Genomic DNA, 18,303 nt, shown 5'->3' with positions numbered 1-18,303 from the left:
AAGAAGTAATGACATTTCATGCATTGAGAAGTATACAAGATAACTCTTATTATACAACTTTGGAAAAATAAACTTTTGTTCATTTGCAGAAGTGGATTGTCATAATATGCTATTTAACTAAATTTGAATTATTCTTTTTTTTTAACAGAGGGGTTTTTGAACAGAAGATTTTCAAACAATTTGGAATCATAACCTCAAATTATGTATTATGCATATTTTAAGACATTTTCTTTCCAAATTTATTATATATATTATCAATACTATTATAATTATAATTGCTAATCCAAACTGTATTGATTGTTCATATTTGTGTCAGATCATATTTATATTGATGTAATTTTGTTTTGGAGGGATGAGGTGGCTCAGGGGCTAAGATGCTGAGCTTGTCGATCAGAAAGGTTGGCAGTTTGGTGGTTTGAATCCCTAACACCGCATAACGGAATGAGCTCCTGTTACTTGTCCCAGCTTCTGCCAACCTAGCAGTTCGAAAGTACGTGAAAATGCAAGTAGAAAAATAGGGACCACCTTTGGTGGTAAGGTAACAGCGCTCTGTGCGCCTTCTCCATTTAGTTATGCCAGCCACATGACCACGGAGACGTCTTTGGACAGCGCTGGCTCTTCGCCTTTGAAACGGAGATGAGCACCGCCCCCTAGAGTCGGGATCGACTAGCACATATGTGCGAGGAGAATCTTTACCTTTACTATTTTTGTTTTTAATATTTTGTAATTTTATTTTTTAATAAAATAAAAGATAAGACATTTACTACTGTACATTACTATAAATGTTGGTAATTGGCATAAGAAATTACAGTTTGGAAAGACATTGGCACAAATGAGCCATCAGTGGTCTAAATTAAAGACAGCACTTAGAAAGATAACATAGGAGCCATCTAATGTGATAAAAATATTATAATTATTATCATTATAATAATTGAAGATATTTCACTATATATATGCATAAAGATATATATGCATAATAAATGAGATGTAGAAAAGTTACTTTTAATGTTTTCCATACTTAGTCTAATGCTTTTTAAAAAACAGAGAGAGCATATTTCTTGGTAAAATAGTTCATTACCTTAGGCAAAAATGGTTCGGCCTGACTCATTTCAATCCTGAGCTACAAATATTCTCCTTTATTGTGAATACATTTATTTATTTCCCATCTTTAATATTCTTTTTTTAAAAAAAAAAAACTTGGAAGTATTTCTTCTGAAAACATTTAGTGATAACTGGTAATGCAATGCTTAGTCCTCCAGGCCACTGAATAATTATTATGATGTGAAAATGTAAGAATATAACAGAAAAACAGAAATGCAAAACTCCCATAGCAGTTATTGAAACATTTATGAAAATATCTAAGGGAAAACTAAAATCAAGCTGGGTTTTGTGCTGGAAAAGTCATCATCTGGATGGATACAAACTTTAAGAAAATTTCTGTTCAAAACTGTACAGGGAAAAGAAATAAAACCCTACACACATCTGCTTTTTGGTTTAAAACAGTAGATAGGGCTGGATGCAAAGTAAGCTTTCAATTGCATCTGGGACCAGGCATCCCAAGGTTTTTTTTGTTTTTTGTTTTGGCTTCACAGCTGGGAATATGAAGTTTTAAGATGCTAAAAATGGTTCTGATCATAGATAGCTGCTTTGAGAAATCTACAGCTTGAATGTTCTCAACATAACTGTTCAATTAAAACAAGCATTTTAACTGCGGTAGCATCTTGTAGTCAAAAATGAAACAGTCTTTTTAACAGAAACCAACCTTTCAACTGCTTCCATTAATGCAGACCAGAGAGACATAATATTTCTCAGGACAAAGCCTGTACTTTGAATGACTTTGAATGACATGTCAGAGGACAATTTCCAAAAACAGGTAATATCAGGCCAAGAAATAAATGGAATCGGGACAAAATCTTCATTTCTTTAAAATTCAATGCAACTTGCTTAGTTTTCTTTTTCTGACATATTACAATTGCAACTTGATGACAATGTTTTTGAGGAACTTCAGGCTATATCAAGTAATTTTGGAGTGGGTCACATAAGTGTTGACCCTCAAGACTGTACATCCTTATATAAAAAAATATTGGTGTAGAAAACAAAGGAACTACATTTTCTTATGGTGAATTACTGGTTCCCCACAAATTATCAGTTTATTAATTCACCATAGTAAAATTGATGAAAGAAGAAAAATTACAAATGTCATATATGAACGTTTTGCTTTTAAAAAAAAACCTCCTTGTAAATACTGTATATTATTAAGAAAATAATGTATGTATATGTATGTATGTACTGTATGTATGTATGTATGTATGTGTATGTATGTATGTATATGTGTATGTATGTGTATGTGTATGTGTGTGTGTGTGTGTGTATGTGTATGTGTATGTATGTATGTATGTATGTATATATATATAGTGTCACAACCCCTGGTATGCCCCAATTATGGGAGGAAGCTAACTGCTTCCATATCTGTCAATCGGCTCGTCACAAGAGTCCATCACGACAGAAACCCAATATTTTTACTGTTGCCTTTTGTACATTTGTACAAAAATACAACATATATATATATATATATATATATATATATATATATATATATATATATATATATATATATATATATAGAGTCAACAAAAAAGCACAAATATGACATACATACATACATACATACATACATACATACATATATATATATACATACATACATACACACATACATACACACATACACACACATACTTACATTTATATATGTCTGTGTGTGTGTGTGTGTGTATGTATATGTATATGTATATGTGTGTGTTTTTATAACTATTAACTATTAACATTTTTTTTTTGAAGAACCTCTTCATTGCCAGCAAATGATTGTTCAATTTTTGTAGCCCGAATATAGTACCTGTCTTTGAATAAGTGTGTTTAGGTTTGCAGACTTAAGTCACAGTTAAAATAGCTAAATTGGGATTTGTACACATATTAGCATAAAATGTAACTAGGTATTTTAATTTACTTTCTGCTGCATATTGATCAGCTCTGTTTCAACCTGATTGTTTTTTATGAAATTTAGACATGATCTGTGACTTTTGTAGGGCTGAACTAAATTCAGAAAGTCAGACATAAGTTTTAGGCTTTGTTTTTCCACTGAAAATTTGAATGGCAGAAAAAGTGCATAGAAAGGTCAAAGCATCTTGGATTCACAACAAATATATTTCCTTAGATAGCTTTTTCTTAGATGATGGCATAGTTGGGCAAATAGAGACCGATCTGAAACAAATGTTTAAGAGGGGTAGACTGTCCTTGGAGATAGTCAGAAGTACCAAGAAGTGATTCTCCTACTTTTGCAATTCAGCTTTGGACGGGTTTATGGTCCTCTTTAGATAAACAGCTTGTGACTGTTTATTTCATTACTGACCAGTAATAGGCCACCATTGTTTAATACAGGTGTCTGCCCAGCAGGTGGGAAATTGAAAGAACCCTAAGTGTGATCCAAGAAAATACTCTGCTCCTTCCTACACTTGATAAGGAAGGTTTCTTCTGTGTCCCTATGTCGGCATTATGGCAGTTATTACTATACATTTAGCCTCCAGGAATCTCCACAGCAGAGTGTTTTCTACACTTTCACACTGCAGGAAACTAAATTAGCTCTTTTTCCCATTAGTTGAAATCAGGAGCTAACATTTGAGGTAACACTTTGTAGCAAATCTTCCACACTGTATGTCAATTCCAATCAATATCTCAAATCAGAGATATTATAATATGTTAAATCTTTTCAGTATTAGTTGGTGCTTTCCTAACAAATACATTTCGCTTTCACTAGACTGATAAGTTGCCATCACTTTATTCACGCTTCCAAAAAAGACTTCAAAGGTGTTTAAGTGTGCAGTTCTAAGACCTTAAAATGCAGCAGTTCTGCAAAATGTTCCTCAGGAATTGTTCCAATAATCAGAATGTCACCTAGATGTAAAATAAAATGCTCTTTAGCAGAAATAATCTGAACGTCTGCTAAAAGATGTTCCATTAACCTTCAGAATATCCTGCAGGTATTGCATATCCTAAATGGAAGCATACTGAAGTCAAATATTAATTGCCCAATAATGTGGTTTGTACTATATGCCCATTTAAACTTGCCAATTTCTACTTGCCAGAACTAAAGTAGAAAGTTATTCAGCATTAACCAACATATCAAAGGTATTGTCAATTCTAAGAGGAAGTTAGACAGTTAAAGAAAATATAATTATTCCATGATTTTCCATATAATAGTACAATAGAGGTACATAGCACCTTTTCTGGCTATATATACTGTGTGTGTATGTGTATATGCATATGTATATAGTCAGAATATATATAAGTGTGTGTATGTGTGTATGTGTGTATATATATATACACACACATTTATATATAGTATATACAGTATGTGTGTGTGTAAAAGGTAAAGGTTCCCCTTGCACATCTGTGCTAGTCGTTCCCGACTCTAGGGGGTGGTGCTCATCTCCGTTTCAAAGCTGATCATTTAATATGTACGTTTGTATGTATACACGCAGACATATACATTTGTTATATTTATGCTGATAAGTAAATAAAGGGAGACTAGTATAGATCTATTTCAAGCTATTTAGCTCTCATCAGCTAGCCACACCCTTGTTGGGAATCGAACCTGTGCTCTATTGCCTCTTAGGCAGATGTGTTAACCATTGAGCTACAGAGCTCGACTCCTTATCAGCCAGCCAGGGTGAGAGGTATATATTTAAAGTCACAACCCTTGGTATGCCCAAATATGGGAGGAAGGTCACACTTCCACTCTCTGTCTTCGGCTCGTCACAAGAGACCATCCAGACAGAAACCCAATATTTTTTTTATTGTTGCCTTTTTGTTACATTTGTTATATTTATGCTGATAAATAAATAAAGGGAGACTAGTATAGATCTATTTCAAGCTATTTAGCTCTCATCAGCTAGCCAATAAAAAAATATTGGGTTTCTGTCTGGATGGTCTCTTGTGACGAGCCGAAGACAGAGAGTGGAAGTGTGACCTTCCTCCCATATTTGGGCATACCAGGGGTTGTGACTTTAAATATATACCTCTCACCCTGGCTGGCTGATAAGGAGTCGAGCTCTGTAGCTCAATGGTTAACACATCTGCCTAAGGGGCAATAGAGCACAGGTTCGATTCCCAACAAGGGTGTGGCTAGCTGATGAGAGCTAAATAGCTTGAAATAGATCTATACTAGTCTCCCTTTATTTATTTATCAGCATAAATATAACAAATGTAACAAAAAGGCAACAATAAAAAAAAAATATTGGGTTTCTGTCTGGATGGTCTCTTGTGACAAGCCGAAGACAGAGAGTGGAAGTGTGACCTTCCTCCCATATTTGGGCATACCAGGGGTTGTGACTTTAAATATAGACATATACATATGTATACAGGCATAAAATGTTAGGAAAATGTTCTGCATTTCAAAAGCTTATTTTTTATGCAATTTGTTTGAATTTTACTGCACATTATATAACTAATACTTATACTGAAACAAGACTCTTCTTCAAACAATGGACTATAATTCTGGGGAGCCTAAGCAGTTTAAAGTGGGCTATCACATTTTTTTTTTAAAGCTGATCAGGCTTGCTCAGACATCAGTCTGACTTGGTCTAGGTAAACACATAACAAATGGTTTCAGTGAAGTTTGAGCACCTGTGTTATATAGAGATTAAATTTAATTTAATGGCATACTTATTTCTAGCTTGGGAGTTCCAGAGATTCATTTATCATGTTAAGGTACTGTAGTACTTCAAAGTTCCCAATTGGTTGCATGAATACATTGGTCCATAAATTATATATTGTTTCTAACAATATTTCCCAATCTTTCCAATCCAGTTTTTCACTGAATGATTAGTGGTTGCTTCATTTTGCAAAGGAATGACTAATTCTTCTATCTTATCATGCATCTTGGAATTTAAACTGCCTTCTCTCCATGAAAAAATGTATTCTAGTCAATATTCAAATGAGGGTATTCCAACTTATTTCCCCATACTCAAAAAATGGGTTCCAAGCAGAACACCTGAACATAATTTTCACAGTCAGTAGGAATTCATGAGCCAGTTTTATGTCATCTACAGTAAGTCTGCAGTTATCTAACTTATTTCACTAATAGGAAGGCTAGACCATTGGCGATTTTAAAAATCGTTTTACAATCCTGTACAGATTCCTTGGTACTTTTCATCTCTCCAAATATTAAGGATAAAAAAAATACTCTCTATCTCAGTGATGGCGAATCTTTTAGACACCAAGTGCCCAAACTGCGCACATACATGCCCAAACTGAAAGGTGTGCTTGTGCACAAACATGTGTGCATGTGTGTGCATGTGCATGCAGACATGCGCATGCTCATGAAGACATGTGCACATGACTGCACAGACATGCATGAATGTGCACATGCACAGAAATGTGCAAACATGCGTATGGGTGGACATGTGTGCGGACATGCGCAGCAGAGACCTGAAGACCAGGTGCCCAACACCGGCAGTACGGCAAGAGGTAAGATCTTTTTCCTTCGTGAGCTTCTGTTTCATCATTTGCAGGGAAACAGAAGCTCACGAAAGAAACGCCACGGAGATCTGAGCAGAGTGGGTTCTGCGTGACACCTCTGGCATGCGTGCCATAGGTTCGCCATCATGACTCTATCTTTTCTTAACTGATAACAGCGACTATATATGACCTGCCCATTGTCCAAGCCAATCCTTCTATACCTGGATTAACTGGGTTATCTGAGGGACTGCCTCTCCCTGATTATATCAGCCCATTTAATTATGACTGGCAAAGAAGATATTACCTGATAATCCAGGTACCATCTCCTAGGGACTTACATTTGGCATGACCCCGGAGACAGGACTTCTATGTAGGGAAGCATGGCCATGTCAGCCTCCTGCACCTTGATAAGGGCCCATTTTCACTTTTGCCAGGCTCCGAAGGCTTTCCTCAAGCTGTGGAAAGGCGAAAATGGCCTTCCCCAGGCTCCAGAGGCCTGGTTCCAGCCTTCCAGAACTTCCGAGAAACCCATTTTTTCTCCTCCCTGAGCCTCACATCCAAAACGGGCCGAGTGGAGACTCCTGAGAGGGAGGTGGGCCCAGGCAGGGGTGGAATTTGGAGATTCTCCGAACTGGTCATAACGTTAGCTACGGGTTCCCCCGAACCTGGAGGAACACATAGAAGCCCACCCCTGCGTTCAACCACTACAGTGAGTAGTTTCAAACTGTTCACCCCAATTAGTCTGCAGATATTTCCAGAAGAGGCTTTTTTAGGGTTAATTACTTTCATGGGCCTTCTTTCACTGTTTCTTTTAATAAAGAAAATAAGAGAGATGAAAATGTTGCACTGTGTCTTTTTCCTTAAGGACCAATTCTCATTTACTTCGCTACACACATATGAGATCTTCTGGTTACTCTACCAAATGAGTTAAAGTATGATTAAGACAGTAAGCTTATCCTTATAATGGCACCATTTTCTTTTTAAATATCAAGAAAATTAACAAGAGTTATTGAATATTATTTGCTGATAATGTGATGCTATACAGCAGTGTTTCTTAACCTTGGCAAGTTTTAAATATATGGACTTCAACTCCCAGAATTCCCTAGCCAGACTTGCTGGCTTGTTGAAGTCCACACATCTGAAACTTGCCAAGGTTTAGAAACACTGCTATAGTATATGCTGTGATTTACTGTTGCAATTGCTAGCTTTTATCTGTGTTTTATGCCGCAGCCAAATATTGATTTGATTTACACTATATATATATTTTAACAGGTAGACTTCCCTAGAAACTGTTGGGTGATTAATAATAATAGCAGCAACAAAAGGTTGGGTTTTTTTTTGGGAATGTAAAAGCTCCATGACTAACCACTGAACTGAATAGAAGATTGAACACAAACAGGAAGATACAGTAGTGAGTGAAGCATCATCTCTTCCTTATGGTCAAATCTCCATATGATTTGGACTGGAATCGTCTAATGCAACTAGAGTTTAGACTGGGGATAGTTATGATTCAACGTTCAAGCATCCGTTGGTGGAAGTGGTTAAATATGATTTCGTAGTAAAAAGCAAGTCCATGCGTCATATCAACAAAAAAGTTCAGATTTTATGGCGGTGACTATTTGGAGATGAACACGTGTTTTTTTTAAATAAATATTTTTTTATTAGACTTATTTTCAACTCCAGAATCAGCTAGATAGGCAAAATTAAATTTAATAAAGACATCTATCTATCTATCTATCTATCTATCTATCTATCTATCTATCTATCTATCTATCTATCTATCATCTATCTATCTGACGTAGTGGCTCAGTAGCTAAGACACTGAGCTTGCCGATCAGAAAGGTCAGCAGTTTGGCAGTTCAAATCCTTAGTGCCGCGTATGGGAGTGAGCTCTAAATGGGGACAGTAGGACAGAGATGGAAGGCATGCTCATGCGCTTATGCATGCCCCCTTTACAGACCTCTTAGGAATGGGGTGAGGTCCATGGGATACAGCGTCTTCCTTTGGTAACAGTGTTCTGTGTACCTTCGGCATTTAGTCATGACAGCCACATGACCATGGATCTATCGAACTATCATCTATCTATCTCATCTCATCTTTATTTTCATAGATAACTCTCCTCTTTGTCCCACAATCCTTTGAGGTAGGTTGGGCTGAGAGTGGCTGGCCCAAAATCATCTAGGTAGCTTTCTTGTCTAAGTCAAGACTGGAATTCAGTCTTCTGGTTTCCAAGGGTACCTTAGCCACTGGACCAAATATATACAGTATTAATTTGTAACTCAAACCATTCGTTTCTCCCTTTCAGAGAGAGAATAGGCATGTTGCTTTATCTTCCCAATAACTTTGTAGGCTGATATATAGTGAGTAGCTCAAGATCACCCACAGAGTTAATATGGATGAGTAGTGACTTGAACCCGAGTCCTTGTCTTCACTCAATGCGCTCTCTCTCTGTCTCTCCTTCTCTTAACCAATGCCCAACACTGTAATTTAGCCATAATGGTTGGCTGCTACTGCTACAATTTACGTAACAAAAAATCCTTTTATATGCAGTGTGTGGGTGATTTTAAGCCCACTGCCCAAATCACAAAATCACAAAACAAGCATAGAATGTTTATAAAAAACACGACTATTGTGGCACCTAAGCAGGAAGCCCCCCTTTAAAGAGTGCTTACAATTGCAATCTAATTAAACAACCATAACTCAAGAAGCAATGAATGAACTGGCTAATTGCAACAAGTGTTAATCAAATAAAGCTCAAATGGTAAAACAGCATTTTGCATCCTGAGGTTTATTTTCAGTTTAGACTTCTTTAACAAACTTAATTCACGTTTGCTGAGGGAGGCCTCTGAAAGCCTTAAGTGATCATCTCATCCAGCAAAACAACGTGAAACTAAGAAAAGCTCCCCCCCTCACTGGGGGGGGGGGGATTGTATGTTTTGATGCTGTTGTTTTAAAGACTTTTTTCAAAAACAGTAACCCCCCCCCCAAAGACAGAAATTGGAAAAAAGAAAGAAAAAAATAGAATAAACACCCGAAAGAATCCGACGACGGTGGCTCCACACACCCCACACCCCTTTTGGCCTTTAACGTGAACGCAAAGAGTCAAGGGTTCCCATGAGCGAGAATTAGCCAGAGGAGATCGCCGAGTGGCTTGCTTTCTAACCCCGGCTGCCTCTTTCCGAAACTGACGGAGATACAAGCTAGGTGGTGGTGGTGGGGTGAGGGGGGAGCAGAGCAGCTCTCCAGATGGCTAGAGAAAGTGTTTGTCTTGGGTTACTCGAGGGCGGTCTGGACTTTTAAAGGAAGCAGCCGTGGGGAGCGGCTGGGCTTGGGAGCAAGTGGCACGTCCACTGTATAAGGGGGAGGAGGCGGGAAAAGGCAGAGGAAAAGGACCCGAGGATAGTTAACATATACTTGACCTCCCCCCCCTCACACACACACACTCCGCCGTCCGCCCCGGTTTTTTTCCCTTTCCTCCCGACACAGATGTCTCCTAACTCTATCACCTCCCACTGCTTTAAGCCCTCCCTTCTGCACCTGGGTAGCTGAGCCAGGCCAGCTGCTTGCAGTCGGCTGCTTGACTTTAGAGGTGGCTGTAGAAGAGGAGGAGGGGAGGGGGGGGTGAGAAGAGACCCAGGCGCACTCGCTCACTCACCCACCCACCCACCCACCCATCCATACACGCGCGCACACGCACACACGCGGAGACAGACAAACAAACAAGCGGCGGAGACGCTCCTGCAGGGCGGGTCTGCGCAGCCATTGCATGGAGCGGTTTGCCCAAGGCGGTCGGGCGCAAGGGGAGCCCGCCGATCTATGACTCGCCGCCTTCGCGAGAGGCAAGCAAGCGGGCGCCTCGCCGTTGACAGCGCCGGACGAGCGGCTGCCGCTGGGACTTCGGCACTCGCCTCGGCCCACAAAAAGAGGATCTCCGGGCGGTCGCCGTCGGACTCTCTCGGCTCGCTTCCCCGCTTTCTTTTTTTTGCTTTTTCTTTTTGCTTCTGCTTTTTTTTTTTTTTTTTGAGCCGGGGATGATTTTGCAAACCAGGTGTGATCCTTCCTGGCTTTCGGCGCGGCCCCTCCAGTAAAGCTCTCCCGCAGCCCCAACCAAAGCTGCACCGGCCGGAGAAAGGACAGCTGGACTTCGGGCTTTGTGTTTGTTTCCCGGTTGCCCCCTCCCCCCTTTCCCCGGCGTTTGGACTCGAGTGCGCGGTTGTGTGGACCGGGGGGGTCCTCCGGATTGGTGGGGGGGCGGGGGGGATTAAAAAAATAAAGAAGAAGAAGAAAGGAAGCGAGATCAGCCTTCTCCTCCTCTTTCCTCGCTCGCCTTTTTCTCCGCCAGCCGGCCTGGGGCTGTCGGATCTTCCTCCAAGAAGGACGGGAACTTTTTATTTTCAGCTCCCTCGGCCTGTGGCGAATGGTTGGAGTCTCCAGTCCTTTTCGGTGTAAGTATCTCCGCTGCCGCCGCCGCCCCATCCCCGCTGATAGGAAAGAGAGAGAGAGCAGCACTGTTCGCGCCTGGAGCTGCGTTGAGGACCGGATTGTGGGGGTGCAGGCGGGGGATCCCGAGCCTCTGCCGCCCCCCGCACCGCTGTTAAACTAGGCGGGCTCCAGGGGCAGCCTTGAAGCCTCTCGGATGGAGGCTTCTCTTCGCCCGCCAAGGGGAGGGTTGCTTGGCGAAAAGCAGCAGCGTCGTAGGTTCTGCCTTCTGGCCCCATCGACATTTTTCTGAAAGCAACCCAGCGCAGGAGAGAAAAGTTTTAGCCCTCCGTTTAAGTTCCGCCTGTCGTCTAGATCCGGGGCGGCAAGCGGTCCCAGGCTTTCAATCTGAGCTAATAGGAAATAAACCGGGATTTTCCCCTCTCTCTCTCCCCACCTCCGCCCCCGGGAAAAAAAAAGTACAGCAGCACCTCTGAGCATGTACGGAATGATTTCGTTGAACGCCGAATAATAATTAGAGCCGTGCAGTTAGGGTGGTTGGGGAGGGCTAAGTGCTAAGGTATAACGCTGATTTCTTTCTTATTAATGTTTTGTCCCCGTGGGAAGTTGTTCCTTGCTGGGTTAGGGTTCGTACTATGCAAGATGGTTGGATAGATTTAAACACCCGTAAGTGATGGCTTTGCTATAGGTAATCATCAGGATAGATAGCCGCTTAGGCGCGTTCTGCACCGAACACAATATAGAAATGATTATCAAAAGGCACCCTTTATTTTCTTTTTTGCAGAAATGCATTTCAGGTAAGATGCACTAGGCATTGCTTTTCCCCCCAAATCTGAAACTTTTATAAGTGTCACTACAATACATGCCAATATGTGGAAGGAGAAATGCACAAAACAGTGTATTAACTATATTAAAAAAACCCGGGAAATTGAAAGTTCTAATTAAATTACTTTCGGAGATACTGATTTTAAGAAAAGGGGTCTGAAACAAGATGCAGTTTTTTAAAATGTGATGCACGTGCCTAGCTAGATATGTTTACTTAGAAGTAGGAGTCACTGCGTTCAATGGTCCTTCCAGGTAAGTGTATAGCATTTAGGACAGAATTATAGCCTAAGCTTATAAATTTGGATATGTTTTCTTTAAAATCATAGCTATTGAAAAAACATAGAGGAGATACAACTGATCACTAACAATTTTCATTGATTTGAAGTTTTATTCACTTTACTGTTAGGAGAGGTTGGTCAGGAAATCTCTTCAAACTATATTGGATTTCAGTTAGCACATATGAGCCAAGTTCCTGTATTCTTTAGATGTAAGTGGAGTATTATTTATCCTTGGACCAGATAGGCAACTTATCATATGCTGAATTACACCTTTGAACTACTTTCCTTTGACAGCACATCTGGAAATAGTAGGGTAGTGCAATTGTGTGAATGTTACTTGGAAACAATTCCCATTGCACTGAACAGGACTTACTCCTAGGTAAATGCGTAAATATGCAGCCTTAGATTCACTTTAGATTTTATATATATACATATAATTTGTGCTGATAAATAAATAAATATATATGGGAATTTCCTAAGAAGTATAACAATCTGGCCCACTCTTTGATGGATGACTTCTGAGTCTTGGAATGCAAAAATTCATGTAATTAATGTAACTTTGACCCCTTTAACTTTTAACATTGGTCCTCCTAATTAATCTGTTCAGGTCCCTGGACTTAAATGGCTGTCTACAGCTCCTGAAAATTGATTTATTCCCTGATGGTGGTCCCAATTGCTGACCAAATCATATTTTTTTCCCTTTAAGTTTTAGGCAGATTTTTATCTGTTTGGACTGTTTAATGAATGCATAGTTTTGTAATAAACTCAAAACACCTTTGAAATGCATAGTTTTGAAATAAACTCAAAATACCTTCATAGCAATTTCAGAATTTTATCGCTTGAATATTTGTGTCGATAGCATAATGTACTTCAAATGGTCCCCAAATTGGTACCTTTTTAGACATGGCATTATTTGTTGAAAAAGATGCTCCTCCTGCTGTTCTGAAGGATTCTGTACTTAGTTTTTATTCAGCTAATTAATGATTAGAGAGGCTGTAGAAAATAGATAGCTATAGCATGGATGGTATTCTTATACTAGATTTAAGGGTTGGATCATAATCAAATATAAAAGCTATTGCTTTTTTGAGAGATGCTGGAAAGATTAGTTTAAATAATTCTGGAATAATTTTCTGCATAAAGCTAACTGACATGATCTTCTGTAACTACATTTTTAGAAAAGAATTGTTTTCCAAAGATTCTTTTCTAGAAACCCAAACTGGATATTTTATTTTGTTCAGAAGCACATGCCAATAACCAGTCATTAAATTTATGACAGGAGATGGGGAGAGAGGTGGCTTCTTCAAGCCTCGCCAATGATTAAATGTCATTGTATTCACAAGTATTTTCTTTAAAGTATTGGTATGAAACTTTTCAAGACAGCATATCAAAATTCATTGTGCATGATGAATCAGCTTGGTCAATTCTACCTCTCCGTTTCTAACTCCACTACTGTACTGTCTAACATTATAAATATAGTTTATTGTTTAGTTTAGAAAGCCTATAGCAACAACTGAATGGGAAATCAAATCTTCATTCACATACAAATGAGAAATGCTTCACTTTGAAAATCTTATGAATGAACCAACAGACAAGTAATAATTCTATTTTGCAGTGGAATGTAGTTAATGATATCAAGCCATTTCATTCTAGTATCTGCTGCTTTCAGCTTGTCTTTCTTCAAAAGTAGCCATCATTTCAGTGATTCCTATTTTATTTTTGAAATAGCATTTTCCCATTCCCATTGTTAAGCTACTGCTGATGACCCTCCACTAAAGCACCACAAGTATACCTTCGGCGGTATCAATTTGTCATCATGTTTCTGCAGCACATCATACTCTTATGCTGAAAAGTACTGTTTGTTGTATGGAAAAAGGAAGCAGGAAGCTAAGGGCACCTGAAATAGTGGTCAATGGCCAGAAAGCTTAAGGAATTCTCCTCTGTCAACTCCTATTTCTCACTGTTTTGAAACGGAGCTCAGCTGACAGCCACTGAAAGGAGAATCACTGAGCTTCTGTGGAGCATTTCTTTAGCAGGCATTCTGAAGTAGCTTGCATTGCAGGCAGGGAAGCCCTCGTGAAATTGGGGTTTGTTCAATACTTCAACTTTGTTTACTGCAGTCCCAGTGATGTTAAATATTAGATAATTCCAAAGGATTTATAACTGGTAATCAGTGTGCCAATATGAATCTTTTTTAAAAAAATCCCAAATATTTTCCACTGCCTCCATTAAGTTAAATTTGGAAATACTCAACAGAAATAAAATAATTGTCTCTTGTTCAATGAAGGTGATTTGTTGTGAATTGACTGCATAGAAGTTTTTAAAAATGGTCTTTTTCTCAGAGCTCTGACTTAAAAAGTGATCGTTATGGGAGTTTTACTATCACATAAAAAGGAATATTACTATTAGAATGTAAATGGAGCATCTTTCATGGAAGAATGGACTCCAGTGTGATTTTTTTTAAAAATCTCCAGATTCCTTTTAACATGCTGAGCACTGAATGATCTCACTAGACAAAAGCCTTCCAATACATGGCATAATTACTTTTTCACATGAATTCATACATTGTTAAATACAGCATTTGATTTTTTTAAAAAAATTGAACAATTATATTATAATTCAAGCTTGCTTTTATGTAAGGTTATGGGGGAATAAAAGTAGCAGTGAATAAGACCAGCATTTACAAATAAGAATAGTTAAAAGATTAATGATTGTGTAAAGAGAGATTTTGATTTAGAATTTATTAGCTTAATCTGATAGACATCAACATCCATCTTCATTATTTTTTTTTACCTTCCTTGATAAGAAAGTTCTCAAATGATGTTTGAAGAGCAGTGAATGTTTTATTAAAGTAAGCATTGCCTCGGCATAATGGAAGTAATTGTGAATGATAAGAACAGAGTAGAGCTCTGTATGTTGTCTAAACAGAAAGAGATACTTTTGCTCTATTTCTAGAGTTCAGTTTTGTATGACAAGGGTCACCTGTCTGTTCACACTAATTAAAGACTGAGAAGAGAGAGAGAGAGAAAGAAGGAAAGAAAGAAAGAAAGAAACCTTAAGATGTTTTGTCTCAATGAAATTTACCATAATTATATTATTATAATGTAGTGCTACATAAACAGGACAGTCCTAATTTTGAAAGGAAGTAAATGCTATGTGGTTGCCATGGACTTGTAGTATGCATCAGTGATGGATAAGCTGGGGATGCTAAATTTACATTAAGCATGAATTTTAGTAGCAAATAATAACATTGCTCATTTTAATACAAGATATGCAGGATAGTGCACAGAAATTCACTAAAATTTTAGTCCAAGTATGCATTTTCTATGCATTCTATTTCACCTGATTGTGTGAATATACACATGATCACTAATCTTAGAGGACTAAAATATATACACTGTGCCATAAGATCTTAGGAATTTCTACCACATCTGCTTATAGTAATTATGACCATAATTAACATAAGAATTACAAGCGAAGTGATGATGAGCTGAGCAATGAGGTATTATGGCATAATAGTCATATGTCGGTATTCTCACATTATTGCACACTAGAATTCACATATTCAATGCAAGAAAAGATGTTAGATTTCGAAGCATTAAGCAGCTAAAAAGGCCTCCCTGCCTAAGGCAGATGGACCTTTTTGATTTATAGGAAGGTAACCATTATTAAGAGAGAATCAGTTGAAATTAAGATTTATAGCCCCAAGCTTGAACTTTCAAGCAGCTTTGATTATGAATGGTTCATCTCTTACACATTTTCATTCTGACCATCAAGTATATCATATATACATATATATCTTCCTTTTTTGTAAAAAAAAAAGTAATGGAACGTGTTAATAAATATTTTTAATAAAAAAATAAGATACCTTATAAAGGCAGTGTATGCAGTAGGCACTGGAAAATAAGTACAGGGATTTTTGAACTAAATAGTTGTACATAATTCTTTATTGGAAGATGTGTTGTAGGTCTGGGGCCAAATTCATTGTTTCCCACATAGATGACTGCACGACTTGTGCTTTTATGTTCTAGGATGTAGTGTAGATAAAGTTGAGATTGATTTTAAATTAGCAGAGCAGTGCTGTGAATATTGATTTGGAATTAAGATTTTATTAAACCATGGTCATCTTAATTTGATTTCCTGAATAAATTACAATTATCTGGATATATTACAAATCATAATATGCTAGACCAAAAACAAGCTCACAAGGAGTGTGTAAATCCAGCCCCGGCATTCCATAGAGTTTATTCTGTAAGGCTGCAGCCTAACCATATCTGCAATCCTACATCTAAAATTGCTACTACCAGAAATGATCTATTTGCAGTGAGCATACTTCCTTTTTTTGTGAATATATAGCTAGTTTTCTTTGAATCTAATGGCCCCAAAAATGAGTATGAAGAGAAAGGGATAACAAGAAGTGGGAATGATATGTCTTTCAAATATGTGAAAATAAACACATACCAGTTTAAATCAATATAATTTGTTATTTTTCACAATGTACATTTAGAAATTTTGGAGAACAATTATCTAATTTTTCCTTTTCCTATATATGAAATTGATTTGTTGAAACAAAATTATGTTGCAACTACTGGTACTTGGCTCTAGTAAATTATATTGATGAGCAAGCTAATAGAACTGTCTCTTAAGGGTGTTTAAATAGAAATAAATGTTGTAAGTATAAGCTTTATAGGAAAGAAAAGTAGATGTCTCATCAATATCTTAATGATGCTATGAAAAAATTACATTATTAGTTTGATTGATTATGTGTCATCAAGTTAGTGTTGACTCTTATTAGATTATTATTAGTTTACTCAGAGGATTTATCATAAATCACTTTTAGGTATGATATAAGTTTCCATATAAATGAATCACTCTTTTGATGTTAAGTGCTGGATTTGACTTTTTATCTGTTTACTTTAGTAGAAAAGGGGTCCTGTGCTAAAAAGATTTTGGGTGGGATAGTAGGGTACTTGTCTTTTGTTTTGCAGTTATTCCAAAATAAATTAGGCATCATATTATGGCAAGGATAGCTTATTTCTACTTGTTGAGAGGTGCCTTATAGATCAGGTCAGACATCAGTCTAGGCTTACATGCTCTGTCTGGTTTTGACAAACAGATGCTTCATGGAAGATTGCAAGCTGGGACAAATAATTGGGGGAAAAATATTTGCCTCTATTTGATACCTAGAAGAATGCTTCTTCAGAAGATAGTTATGGCAAATAATTAATAGCACTTGATACTGTCTCCAAGAGCTTGTAGAATATGATGGTTGGTTACTTGATATACAGTGTTGTTTTTTCTACTTGGCTTTATTCTGATTTCATATAAAAATTACATTTCTGTTTTTTACATCAGTCAGGAGAGATCTCAATTTCTAACCTACTCATATGTCAGTCTTTGGTATTCCTGCGTGAAAAAAGAATAATAACTTGTCCAATACAGATTCTTTTAAAAAAAATAAACATTGGCTTTGCCATTGGAAAGCAGTGGATTAGAAAAATGTCTTTCTTATGTTTCATAAGCATATTAAATAGCGAAAGAAGAAATCCAAAAATGGTCAAAGACTGAATTCAATATGACTTGCTAATTTATCAGATTACATTACTCTGTTGTCTGTTTCACATAAATTAAAAGGAAGGGAAACCTCCTTAGTTGGCAGTTCAGGGAAGAGATTATAGATTGTATATCTCTTTTATTAACATGTTGAAGCCAATTAATTTGAGGTGGAATACATGGCTCATTGGGTTGTCAGTTTAGTAGATTAGGACATATAGTTCAGATCCTAATTTAAGGTAGGTCATATTGATGGCACCCCCACCATTTTTGTTCCTCCCTTTGTAACTATATTTAGGGGGAAGAAATTGGGGCGGGAAGGAAGGATGTAAAAATAAAATATAACTAAAGAGCAAATGAAATGCAAGTCACGTTTTCTGGACTCAAAAGTTATTCTTATTAATTGGCATAATTAGCCGCATTATACCAAATGTTTTCCAATAATGATAATAAATATATTTTATTGTAAAATACATTTTAATTGTATATAAAAATGAACCCCAGTAATAAAATTTATTATCTAGATTGACTTTCTTGGCATGGCATATTCTAGTAAGTAACTCCATCTTGGCCCATTTCTTCATCAAACAACGTGTTTTGCTAGCTCTACACTGAAGGACGACAACTAAAACTATTCTACTCAGCTTTGATTGGTGGTCCATTACAGTGCGATATTATGCATTTTGCAAAATTA

The 18,303-nt window shown here is 37.6% G+C and overlaps 1 protein-coding gene across 1 annotated transcript in view; it reads left to right on the top strand.

Annotated features, from left to right (window-relative positions):
• The first annotated feature begins 10,190 nt into the window (after positions 1–10,190).
• RUNX1T1 (RUNX1 partner transcriptional co-repressor 1) overlaps positions 10,191–18,303 on the top strand; it is a 152,108-nt gene continuing 143,995 nt past the window's right edge. The window contains 1 exon segment of the mRNA XM_032223359.1: positions 10,191–10,961. The gene's annotated coding sequence lies outside the window, so the exon portion shown is untranslated.

This window comes from Thamnophis elegans, chromosome 8 (genome assembly GCF_009769535.1).
Source record: "Thamnophis elegans isolate rThaEle1 chromosome 8, rThaEle1.pri, whole genome shotgun sequence".
Lineage (NCBI taxonomy): Eukaryota > Metazoa > Chordata > Lepidosauria > Squamata > Colubridae > Thamnophis > Thamnophis elegans.
This window is presented reverse-complemented; position numbering and strand designations above follow the sequence as displayed.